The sequence below is a fragment of the Cajanus cajan genome, chromosome 7, assembly GCF_000230855.2.
Source record: "Cajanus cajan strain Asha chromosome 7, NIPB_CcT2T_4, whole genome shotgun sequence".
NCBI classification, from domain to species: Eukaryota; Viridiplantae; Streptophyta; class Magnoliopsida; order Fabales; family Fabaceae; genus Cajanus; species Cajanus cajan.
In genome coordinates this window covers 48756942-48770682 of record NC_138523.1, presented here as the reverse complement: position 1 = coordinate 48770682, position 13741 = coordinate 48756942, and positions in this window count along the sequence as shown.

The window sequence follows — 13741 nt, the reverse complement described above, 5'->3', positions numbered from 1 at the left end:
CATAGATGATTATATTTGTTGAATTGTTGAGGTGTTGGTGTTGAGAATATTTTAGGCATTTAGGCGTGATATTTGGAATAATTGTTAAAATGTTTAGGTATTGATGTTGTGAATGTTTTAGGCATTTAGGCATAATATGTAGAATAATTGTTAACCTGTTAAAGTGTTAATATTGAGAATGTTTTAGATATTTAGGCATATTTGGTGATTAACTTAGAATTAGAGGATATGGTATTTTTGAAAGTTGGATATTTCATTGTGAGAATATTGATGTGATGCTCTATGAGTCCAATTGTTGAAAAACCCTTATTGAATAGGTGTTGTCTCTTAGATGGATTGTTGAACCTCCTCTAAACCCTTAATTAATGTTTGAGTAAGGTTTGAAGTCAAATGCTAAAAACCCTTAATTGATTACTAGAAAGGTGTGTGATATCACAAGGATAGTTAGCGAGTTGAATCCACAGGTGACTTAGTTAATGTATGTCAATGTCATGACAGATTCATACCCAAGCTACATTATACCTGACGGTGGTACTGGACTTTTATAGTTTAAGTGAGGACATCTAATAAACCATGTTGTAAGGATTGGTATCTTAATTGATTGTTGATCTAGCATGTGTAAAAAGATTGGTTGGTTCAATACGGTCAAGTAACTTAGACTACTCACTCTCATTGTAGGAGATCTCCGAAGGTGAATGCATGATAACACATTAGTTGAGATGATTTATGTGTGATGTGGTGTGGTTCATGTGCTTGCTTATTATATTGTTGAATAATGACATTGATGTGGTGAACTATGAATTATCATATGTTGTTAAGTTGCCTAACTTGTAAGGTGTGGATTGCCATGTTACAATGGATATGTTATAATATTGTGATGTTGGCCATGACATACATGTTGTTTGGTTTGCATTTTGATGTTTGTAGTAAAGTTGTTTATTTTATTACTGGTATATGATTATTCCTTTGAATACTAGTTCACCATTGCACTTTTTCTTGTGATTAGACTGTGATAGTTATGTCTATATGGGAGCAAGGCATGGTTAGATGAAGACAAAATGTGGTTTTATGAGGCCATGTCGGGGATGGTTTGTTGCAGTATTGTTCGGTTACTCTGATGTAATCCAATTGGTATAGTTGTTGTTTGACCAACGACTATGACTATTATGTATTCAGTTATTCAGGATTCTGTAATTTTATTTATGTATGTACATCTTCTATGTTATGGTTTCATTGAGGAATTTTACATTTTTTATTTGTCTAAATTCCTATATATAGGTATATGTTATTGCATGTATATCCAATATATGCTTGCATTATAGTTTTAGTTAGTTATATTTTCCGATGCTTGTAATTGAATCGTCAAGTGCAGGAATCATAGCGGATTATTATAGTGATAGATGTATTAATTCAACTTTGTGTATTTGATATTAAAATTATTTTGCTAAAGTTACTCTAAAATAGGTATTTTGAAACTTTGTGTCTCTTTTATACTCTTACTTACAACATCCATTGTCGAGATCATGGATTATAAGAAGTTAATCCTCATTAGGAGGATTGGGAATTCGATTACGAAGTTTAAGATTGCAATGTTGGACTTGGATTAAAGAGAAAAACGTGATCACAAGGACGAGGGTGAAGGTGAGGTTGAAAGTTTGGTTGTGGTGAAGTGAATTTTAATTTTTTCTAAAATCAATTTACCTATGTGACAATGGTGAAGTAGAATATAACAAATATAATATTGTAGGATTTTTTAACGGTATTTAATGATAAATATCATTTTTTAAATATTATAAAAGGTTAGAGATGAAACAACAACAATAAAATTTTACCGAAACCAAAAGTGATAAATTACAAGGACAAAAAATATATTTAAACCTAAATTATATTATAATTACAAATTATAATAAATAAATAATTTTAATATATTACTAATATTTTAAATTTACAATTAATAAATTCAATTATAATATAATATTATTTATAATCATTAATAATTTATTTTAAAAAATATTTTTTGAAAAAAAAAATCATCTATAAAATTACAATGACGATAATATGATTTGAATCTACAATGTGACACATACTATTTCAATGTCATCACTAGGCTAATTGTTAAAATCTAATTTAGTTATTGTATTGTAACTAAATCTAATTTAGTTATTGTATCGTAACTATAACTTTGTTATTTTGTTTGGGTTATTTTATATATAACTTCACAATAATAAAATATTGTCTGTTTTTAATTTAAGTTCTTGTGGTTTTGCTTTTAGTTATCACTCCAAAAGTCTTTATACCAATAAAGTATATATGTTTTATAAACGGTTATTTATTCTATTATTTTATCGATATGAGACCTTATTTATATCCCAACATATTTTTGAGTTACTTGTCTCCACTAAGAAGTCTAAGGCGATAATCGAGATTATTTACTTGTAAGATAATCTAATTGAACGTTTGTGATTTGCAAAATGATTATGATAACAATCATAATTGTTAAGATTTATGGGTCATTAATAGCATTAAAGATATAACGTAATGCGCGAGATTTAGACAAGATATAATATATCCTTATCTGGAAATGAAACTAATATATGTAGATTCAAAAGACTTTAAAAAGTCAAGTTATACTCACCAAATATTATGAGTCGAAATAGTAACTAGATTTCTTTAGAGTTAATGCTACATGTTATAGTAATTATAAAGATTTAAAAATGTATGTAACTAAAAAAAATAAAATACATATAAATACATATATTAAATATATATTCTCATTTACTCTTGTCAAACATTCACAATAAGGAGGTCAGGGGTTCGAATCCTGCCTTGTGTATGCAACCGCGTTAAATCTTGGGGCCAGCTATCCCATCCTTTGAGATGCCTCCAACGTAGCGAGGAGATTAGTCACTACTATCAGCGGTGGATATTCCAGGGACGAACAAAAAAAACAAAAACATTCACAATAAGGAAAAATTACTTGTATTTAAGGATGTTTCGTTTTTATAAACACGATGAGTATTAGTAAAATCAAAATCTGCTTTTACTTATAAACATTCAATGTAAATAAAACTCAATTAATTATACTTATAATTGTTTATTGTAGGTAAAATATAAAAAAAAATGTTATTATAAAAACTAACATACTTGACAAATAAATTATTGTCGTAACCGGGATCACGACGGGATGACGCTAACATTTTTATATTCAATGGAGCCGCCACCAATATTTTAATTTAAGGGAAAAACATTGGAAAACCCTTTAAAGGATAATCTTTAAAATTAAAGTTGGGTTCGGGAGTCGATTACGTGTAGGGAAGGTATTAGCACCCTACAACGCCCGTAAAAACAGTACCTTTAATTAATTGCGCAAAATTATATAAATTTATAAATATTTATTTTATTCCTCGAAAGTGTGTATACATACATATATCTTTTTTTTAATATGAGAGATGTTTCTTTTGTATTTTTTTTTATTAAAAAAATCATGAGGATTTAGGTTAGCAATGACTAATCAATAAACCCTCCCAATAACATGAAAGATAGAATTGCTATTCAATCAATGTTATTGATTTTTATTTGTTGATAATAAAATAGGCTTGAAGGTTAGAACAACAAATAATTATTCTATTAACTTTTATGATTTACATGATATTAAGGGGTAGAAATGCTACGCAATTAATATCATTAAAGCAACATTATATTTATATTTTTATATTTTTATCTAAAGAAATAGATTTTGCATAAGGATTCAAGTTAATAAATGACTAAACAATAAATCCCTCCAATAACGTTAAAAATAGAAGTGCTACTTAATTAACGTTATTGGTTGCAACATATCTTTATTTAAAAAAAAAACAAATTTGTTAAGGAGAGTTTAAGCTAGCAAATGACTAGTCATTAAACTCTCAGGACCTAATAATGTTAAAGATAAAAATGTTATTCAATTAACATTATTATTGGTCTCATATTAAATATTTTTATAAATAACAATATTAAAGGCAACAAATCATATTTACTATGTACAAACAATAAATAAAAATAAATAAATAAACAAAAAATAAATAAACAAATAAATAAAATAAACAAATAAATAAAAGAAAAAAAAGAAGTTAAGAAAAGAACGATACCAAATGAATTGAATCTTCGAATATGATGATCAAGAAGGTGCTTTTTGGCTACCTTTCACACTACAGAGGTATCTCACAGATCTTAAGAAATACAAAAAAGAGGGGGAAGAGAGAGAGAAAAAATTTCGAGCTCTGAAGAGTACTGGACGAAATTTTTCCCCCCCGCTCAGAAATGAGCCCCAGCTGTCTATTTATAGACTTCGGGAAGGGGTCCAGAACGGCCCGTTCCAAAATCGGAACGGCCGTTCTGGACATGGCCGTTGTGTGAGAAATTCAATACTGGAACGGCCCGTTCTGAAATCAGAACGGCCCGTTCCAGTATTGAGAATAACACCCAATTTTTTAGACCGGAACAGCCTTGGAACGGCCCGTTTCAGATGTAGGAACGGCCCGTTCCGGTTAGGAACGGCCGTTCCAATTTCGGAACAGCCCGTTCCAAATTAAGGTTTTTGGCCTTTTTGGACCCTTGGAACGGCCCGTTCTGGACCTTGGAACGGCCCGTTCCAATTCTGGAACGCCCAAAAAAAAAAATACTTAATTTGTGCTTTTGGGCCCTCTAAAGTCTTGTCTTCTTGTCGGCATGTTTCGGGAGCTCCTTCCCTTCATAGTAGATGTCTATTTCATCACTTTTGTGAGTCCGGATAAAATTGATTATTCACAATTGCCCCTCTTTATTTATTTCTTATTAAATAATCTAAATAAGGTAATTTAGATCATTTATGATAAGAAAGAAATAAAGATGTGAATTAATTTTATCCAGCTATTGTTGATGAAGTAAGTTCTTGAAAGATTCAATGCTTTTGCTTGAAGCTAGTCAAATGCTAGAATGTTGTGTTGGAATCATCAAGTGCTAGTGCTGGATCATCCGAATGTTAATGTTGAATGCTTGTGCTTGATCAATCGAATGTCAATGTTTGATGGAGTGGTCGAATGCTTGTGCTGGATCGACTGAATGCTTATGCTGAAGTAGTTGAATGCTTGTGCTTGATGAAGTGGTCAACTGCTTGTGCTGCATCGACCGAATGTTGGTGCCAATTCAATCAAATGCTGGTGCTGGATTGATTGAATGTTGATAGACTGAATGCTACTGCTGGAGTGGTCGAATGCTTGTGCTGTATCGACCGATTGTTGGTGCCAATTCAATCAAATGCTGGTGCTGGATTGATTGAATGTTGATAGACTGAATGCTACTGCTGGAGTGGTCGAATGCTTGTGTTGTATCGACCGATTGTTGGTGCCAATTCAATCAAATGCTGGTGCTGGGTTGATCGAATGTTGATAGACTGAATGCTACTGCTGGAGTGGTCGAATGCTTGTGCTGTATCGACCGATTGTTGGTGCCAATTCAATCAAATGCTGGTGCTGGGTTGATCGAATGTTGATATTGGATCGACCAAATGCTTGTGCTGGATTAGTCGATGGGTCGCGCCAGGTAAATACTGGGCTTATAAAAAGAAATTGTAACTTGTGCCAGGTAAGTACTGGACTTTATACAAAAGAAAAATGTAACTCGTGCCAGGTAGATATTGGGCTTTAAAAGAAAAATATAACTGGTGCCAGGCAGATACTATGCTTAAACAAAAAGATATAACTGGTGCCAGACAGATACTGGGCTTTAAAAAGAAAGATATAACTGGTGCCAGGCAGATACTGGGCTTTAAAAGAAAAATATAACTAGCGCCAGGTAGATACTGGGCTTAAACAAAAGAAATTGTAACTTGTGCCAGGTAAGTACTGGACTTAAATAGAAAGTCAAATTTGAAGTAAGTGTTTAGCCTAAAAACTCTACGTCATAAGTTCTAGGAAGCAAGATATGCAAATGAAATGTGATGCAACGGTGATATGATGCAAAATGTTATGAGACACAACTTTCAAGACTTAAACTTTTGTTTCTTTTCCTTTCCCTTTTTGCTTTTGCTTTTTGCTTCTTTTTTTCCAGAAATTCCTCATCGTGACACATAGCCAAGGATCATGGATGAGTGAGTCCTTTGGATACTTTTGTCTTGAATGATAGTTGGCTATTTCCTGTGGGTTACCCTCAAGCTGTTGTAAGTACTTATGAGTTGAAACAACGTTATCCTGTTGGTTGCGCTTTGTAACATTTATCAAGAAATTATCAAGCATACTGTGGTTTTTAAAACCCATAAAAATAATTTGTAATGCCTTGAATTTTCCTTTTTTAGATGTAACATGCATTTCCTTTCAGTATATTATCATAAAATGCAAAAAGAATTGGCAACAAAGAGGTAGGATAATCTTATTTAAGAGAGTAAGAATGTGTTTACAAAGGAAGTCATTGTATGACAAGAATGACAAATATGTACAAGGGTAGCAATAGGAGGTAATTGTTATGTGAATGATACTTTCTAGATGAACAATGCTAGTACTACACTTCAATAACTTTGATTGCTCGCCAATAAACTTGAGAGGATAATTCAATGTAATTGCCCCAATTTGTTTTTCTCTGCCGTGTCTGGCCCCAATTGATACCTAGCATGTCGCTCTGAATTTGCTTAGATCGCCTTTTCAGGTTTTCAATCTAACCAATTTTTTTTTTTTTGTTGACCCTAATTTTTGCCTAGATTGCTCTTTCGAGTTTTCAACCTAGTGGATCGCTCTAACTTTTGCCTAGATCGCCTTTTCGGGTTTTCAATCTAGCGAGCGTTTTTCTTGTGTTTTTTTAGCCTAATTTTTGCCTAGATTGCTCTTTTGAGTTTTCAATCTAGTGAGTTGCTCTAACTTTTGCCTAGATCGCCCTTTTGGGTTTTCAATCTAGAGAGCCTCCTTTTTTTGTTGTTGACCCTAATTTTTGCCTAGATTGCTCTTTCAAGTTTTCAATCTAGCGGGTCGCTCTAACTTTTGCCTAGATTGCCCTTTCGAGTTTTTAATCTAGCGAGCCTTCTTTTTTTTTTTGTATAAATGAAAATTTGCATTTAACCTTTTCTCCTCAATGAGATTTAATTTGATCCAAACGGGTTTGGACCCATTCTGCTTCTTCTAATTTGGTTTCCGTCAATACTCTTAAAGATGGAATTTCAACCTCGATTGGAAGGACTGCTTCTATTCCATAAACTAAGGAAAATGGGGTTGCCCCAATTAATGATCCTCTTGATATTCTTGTTTGCTGCTCATGTAAAGCAAATGGAAGCATCTCATCCCAATCTTTGTATGTCACCACCATTTTCTGGATGATCCTCTTGATGTTCTTGTTTGCTATTTCAACTGCGCCGTTCATCTTTGGGCGATATGGGGAATAGTTATGATGCTGAATTTTGAAGTCAACACATAAATCTGTCATCATCTTGTTGTTCAAGTTGGTTCCATTGTCAGTAATGATTCTGTTTGGCACACCATAACGACAAATTAATTTCTTTTTGATAAGTTTGCAACCACATTTTGTGTCACATGGGCATATGAAGCGGCTTCAACCAACCCATTTGGTGAAATTATCAATAGAAACCAAAATGAAGCGATGTCCATTTGACGCTTTCAGCTCAATGGGCCAATACATTCATTCCCCACATTGAAAATGGACAAGGTGGTGGGAAAAGTTGGCAAAGCATTGATGTTATCAGCATACATCTAGTATTTAAAGCAATCATTTTCCATTTCCTCACAAGTCTGATTAACTGCACAATCAAAATTATTTGATGCAACACTAGCATTATCACTTTCAAGCGCATTTCTTTGCATTCTTTAAAGTTAGAATAAGATTGAATAAAAAGATTAAAGAGAAAGGAAGAGGTAAAAGGTGAAAGATGAGTGAATGTTTTTTTGAGATTAAGGAGAAAGGAAAGGGTAAGATATGAAAGAAGAATGAATGCATTTTATTTAATATTTAAAAGGAAATACATGAGCCATTATTCAAATAAATAAATCTTAAAGCCTTGGGCAGAGCAATAAGACTGACATTACAAGAAAATTACTTCAAATTTGAATTAAAAACCAACAGGCAGCTTGACAATCTCCTAATTGTTAAGTTCCACGTTCAGTGGACAAGCGTGAACCAGACTAGCATGTTCATTCTCGCAAGAGTCTTGCTCAACAATAGCTATTGAGTTTGGAAACTCAAACCCATCACACCAAAAGCTTTCTCACAGATCACTGAGAAGGACCCCATCTACTCTCCTCAATAGAATTAACTGTCGGCCCTCCATGACCTGGTAGAGGGTTATTCCCAATGTTAGGATTGTCCTCTTTAAAGTTTAACCACCCAGCCTTAGTCAAACTTTGTACCTTGGTTTTTAGTGCCCTGCAATTTTCAATGGAGTGACCAATAGCTCCCGCATGATAATCACATTTGGCATTAACGTCGTATCCCCTAGGATATGGTGGTTCTATGGGCTTCATCGGGCAACATACTACTAGTGAATTTTGTAGTAGGAGAGGGAACAACTCAGTATAGGACATAGGGATAGGGTCAAACTCAATTGGTTTCCGATCTTGGGTATTTTGTGACCGCACATGGTTAGAATTTTGGTTCCATGGCTGGGTAGATTGAGGTGGTCGTGCGGTAGGTATTGTGGGTGAAGCTTGCAGAGCTTGATGGATAGGTTGTTGAGGATGTGATGAGATGGCAGTGATATTTGGGTAGACCATGTGAGGGGTATAAAAATAAGGAGGTTGGTCGTTAGGTGACCTAGGGGAGTTGAGTGTCACTGCATTTGTATCTCCTTCTTTTTTTTCCTGCACCATTTGAAAATTTTCTTAAACCAGCTATTTCAATAGAGTTAACCGCAATCTTCCCACTCCTCATGTCATTCTCAATCCTTTCCCCAATGATGACTATATCAGAGAAATTTGATAAAATATTCCCAATCATTTTATCATAGAACGGTGCTTGTAAAGTATCAATGAACAGGGCTACTGCTTCTCTATCAGACAAAGGAGGTTCCACTTGTGCTGCCACTTCTCTCCATCTATGAGCATATTCCTTAAACGTTTCACCATCTTTTTTAGACATGTTACGTAGTTCAAACCTATCTGGAACCATGTCAAGATTATACTTATATTGTTTAAGGAAAGCATCAGCTAAATCCTTCCAGGAGCGGATATAGGCCCGTTCAAGATGCATATACCAATTTAAAGCTGCCCCAGTTAAAGAATCCTGAAAACAATGAATAAGCAACTTATCATTGCGAGCATACGCTGCCATCTTTCTGCAGTACATGGTCATGTGATTCTTTGGACAACTTGTTCCTTTATATTTATCAAATTCAGGAACTTTGAACTTTGGGGGGAACTCTATGTCTGGAACCAAACAAAGATCGACAGCTTCACCAATATCATAGCTACCTCCTTCCACAACCTTTAGCCTCTCTTCTAGCATTTGTAACTTTTCGCTAGACTGAACATGCTCAATTCCTGAGGTTGGTTGATATCCCCCAGAAGTTTGGTGAGGATTCCCTTGGTTGGTGAAATTAGAATTTTGGGCTTGGTAGGGAACTTGATGTTTGTAAGAGGTGGCATTCATGAGTGGAACCTCATGTTGGGTTGGTGGCATTTGTTTAGGCGGCTGGTTCACCAATGGTTGGTGCTTATCCGGAGGATCCATGATTGTTGGAGGTGTGTAGTTGGGCGGAAGGCCATATTGTGGCCATTGAACCTCTGGAGGGTCAACATGTTGGTTGGGATTGTTAAGATGTAGAGTTAATGGTTGTGCTGGGGCTGGGGTAAAGCCAGGTGGATACGCAGGAGAGGTTGATGATTCTCCTCTAGCTACTGGAGGGGTCCCTTCCATGTTTTTCACTTGTATAGATTGCAACATCTCTATAATTTGGGTCATTTGTTCCTTCAGTTGATTGATATCATTTCTCATTTCTTCGTTGCGTTCCTCCATCTCATCCATGATCTTGGCCTGAGAGCGTGTTCTATAACGATGCCGAGGAAACACTTTGTTTTTTTTGCTTTATTGCTTTCAAAATACAAAGTAAATTTTTATGAGTATAAAAGAAAAAAGAAGACACAAATTATTATTATTATTATTATTATTATTATTATTATTTATTATTATTATTATTATTTATTTATTTTTTGAAAATATTGGTTTTGTATTCAAATTAAAGAGTGATTCCCCATATCTTAACGCTAGAGGCAAAATCTCTTAGGTTATACAACGGTTGACACTTATTTCAAGGGAGCATTCACTCCTCAATGGATAAGGTCATCTTACTAGCAATGCAGCAGTACGAACCACATTTTCAAACAAGGATCAATCATTTCAAGATCAAAATGTGCTTAACAATCACTCAAGGGAGAATTCTCTCCTCAATAAATGATGTCTAAAACAAGTTATCAAGTCAAATGTGCTATTATTTTAGCAGATCTTACCTACCCTTTGGAGATCATTTTTTTAGCACATTTATCCTAATACTCTTGTTTAACACTGATGCATTGCTCGTATGATTTTGAATTCCCTCCATATTGAATACTATCAATTATTTTAAGGTTTAAAAGAAAAGAAAAAAAATGAGATGAAGACTTAATTAAAATGTGACTTACTATGCCCCTAATATGCATGTATGCATGACTTTTTATCATCTATCCTTTATTTATTAAAAAATTTATTTTAGGCAAGAAAAGCAACCTAAAAAATTGATATTGGATATAAATTTATGATGCATGAATGTATAACATATTTTTTTTGTTAGTATGAACATATATCAAAAGAGGGATAGAGAGTACTGCGATGTGACCTATTACGGTAAACCTAGGGAAGGAAAATTTCTAAGGTTAACACCCTACTTTGGAAGGTCATTAAGTCCACCTATTAGTGCATGGTTTTGTGGGTGGATCTAAAAACTTCTCAAGAATTATTGGTCCCCAGGTTGCCCTTATCATATAAATAAGGACCTAGCGCATGAACCAATCACAAGTAGGGAACATACCCTCTCAATATGATTAACCCATGCTACTAGTAACAACCTGAGTAGTGACTCAACAACGGTCAAGTGAGCATCAAGCCCCTCAATAACAGTCATCAAGTCACTTTCTCTTCTATGCTCGCACAGGCTCGGGTATAGAGCCCAAAGTGTGTGAGGTACAAGTGTTAGTGGGTGTAGAGATGCAAATAAAATAAATAAAACTATAATTTAAACTTAAATTCAAACAACACATGCGTAGCAAACAAAAATAACAAAACAAATAAATAAATAAAAAATAAAATAAAAGGAAAGGGAAAAAAATTAATATTTATAAATTCATAATTTTGCGCAATTAATTTAATAAGGCCTGACTCTCAAACATCCCCAGTGGAGTCGCCATCTGTCGTAACCGGGATCACGACGGGATGACGCTAACATTTTTATATTCAATGGAGCCGCCACCAATATTTTAATTTAAGGGAAAAACATTGGAAAACCCTTTAAAGGATAATCTTTAAAATTAAAGTTGGGTTCGGGAGTCGATTACGTGTAGGGAAGGTATTAGCACCCTACAACGCCCGTAAAAACAGTACCTTTAATTAATTGCGCAAAATTATATAAATTTATAAATATTTATTTTATTCCTCGAAAGTGTGTATACATACATATATCTTTTTTTTAATATGAGAGATGTTTCTTTTGTATTTTTTTTTATTAAAAAAATCATGAGGATTTAGGTTAGCAATGGCTAATCAATAAACCCTCCCAATAACATGAAAGATAGAATTGCTATTCAATCAATGTTATTGATTTTTATTTGTTGATAATAAAATAGGCTTGAAGGTTAGAACAACAAATAATTATTCTATTAACTTTTATGATTTACATGATATTAAGGGGTAGAAATGCTACGCAATTAATATCATTAAAGCAACATTATATTTATATTTTTATATTTTTATCTAAAGAAATAGATTTTGCATAAGGATTCAAGTTAATAAATGACTAAACAATAAATCCCTCCAATAACGTTAAAAATAGAAGTGCTACTTAATTAACGTTATTGGTTGCAACATATCTTTATTTAAAAAAAAACAAATTTGTTAAGGAGAGTTTAAGCTAGCAAATGACTAGTCATTAAACTCTCAGGACCTAATAATGTTAAAGATAAAAATGTTATTCAATTAACATTATTATTGGTCGCATATTAAATATTTTTATAAATAACAATATTAAAGGCAACAAATCATATTTACTATGTACAAACAATAAATAAAAATAAATAAATAAACAAAAAATAAATAAACAAATAAAATAAACAAATAAATAAAAGAAAAAAAAGAAGTTAAGAAAAGAACGATACCAAATGAATTGAATCTTCGAATATGATGATCAAGAAGGTGCTTTTTGGCTACCTTTCACACTACAGAGGTATCTCACAGATCTTAAGAAATACAAAAGAGAGGGGGAAGAGAGAGAGAAAAAATTTCGAGCTCTGAAGAGTACTGGACGAAATTTTTCCCCCCGCTCAGAAATGAGCCCCAGCTGTCTATTTATAGACTTCGGGAAGGGGTCCAGAACGGCCCGTTCCAAAATCGGAACGGCCGTTCTGGACATGGCCGTTGTGTGAGAAATTCAATACTGGAACGGCCCGTTCTGAAATCAGAACGGCCCGTTCCAGTATTGAGAATAACACCCAATTTTTTAGACCGGAACAGCCTTGGAACGGCCCGTTTCAGATGTAGGAACGGCCCGTTCCGGTTAGGAACGACCGTTCCAATTTCGGAACAGCCCGTTCCAAATTAAGGTTTTTGGCCTTTTTGGACCCTTGGAACGTCCCGTTCTGGACCTTGGAACGGCCCGTTCCGATTTTGGAACGGCCCGTTCCATATCTGGAACGCCAAAAAAAAAGTACTTAATTTGTGCTTTTGGGCCCTCTAAAGTCTTGTCTTCTTGTCGGCATGTTTCGGGAGCTCCTTCCCTTCATAGTAGATGTCTATTTCATCACTTTTGTGAGTCCGGATAAAATTGATTATTCACAATTATTTATGAGTAATTGAAAATAGACATCTACTTTTAATTTTTTAATTTTTAGTGATAATTTTTGTCTATCACTATAAATTAATTTAAAAAAAGAAAAAGTTTCATTCATTCAAAAGACATTGTAACGTTGAAAGATCTAAATGGATTTATATTTTAAAAATTTAAATAAATAATCACATTTTCAACCTATCAAGCACATATTTTTGAAGAAGAAAAATGGATTTTATTTATTTTTAATATTAAATAATTAAATTATAAGAAATTCTAAAATAAGATCTAAAGGAGGGCGAAGAAAGTTTCTACACATTTTCAACATTTCAAGCTCATACTCTGCAAGAAGACAAATGATTTATTTTTTTTTTAAAAAAAATTATTAAAATCAGAAATTCTAAAAAAAGATATTGAGATCCAGACAAGAACAAGAGAAGTTTCTATATATACACCAACATTGTCCATTAAAATTACATTCTCATTTACTCTTTTGTCCAACATTTAATCCATTAGTGGGACCTTGTAATGTTGAGGGGTTAAAATCATTAACAATCACATTTTCTGCGGTCAAACACGTTTCCCTCAAGAGGATAAATAGTTAAATACATATTTTTATTTTTGAATTTTAAATCATCACAAATTCTATAATAAAATATTAACATCTAAACCAGAGAGGAGGAAGTTTCTATGTATACCAAAATGGTCCATTAAAAAATA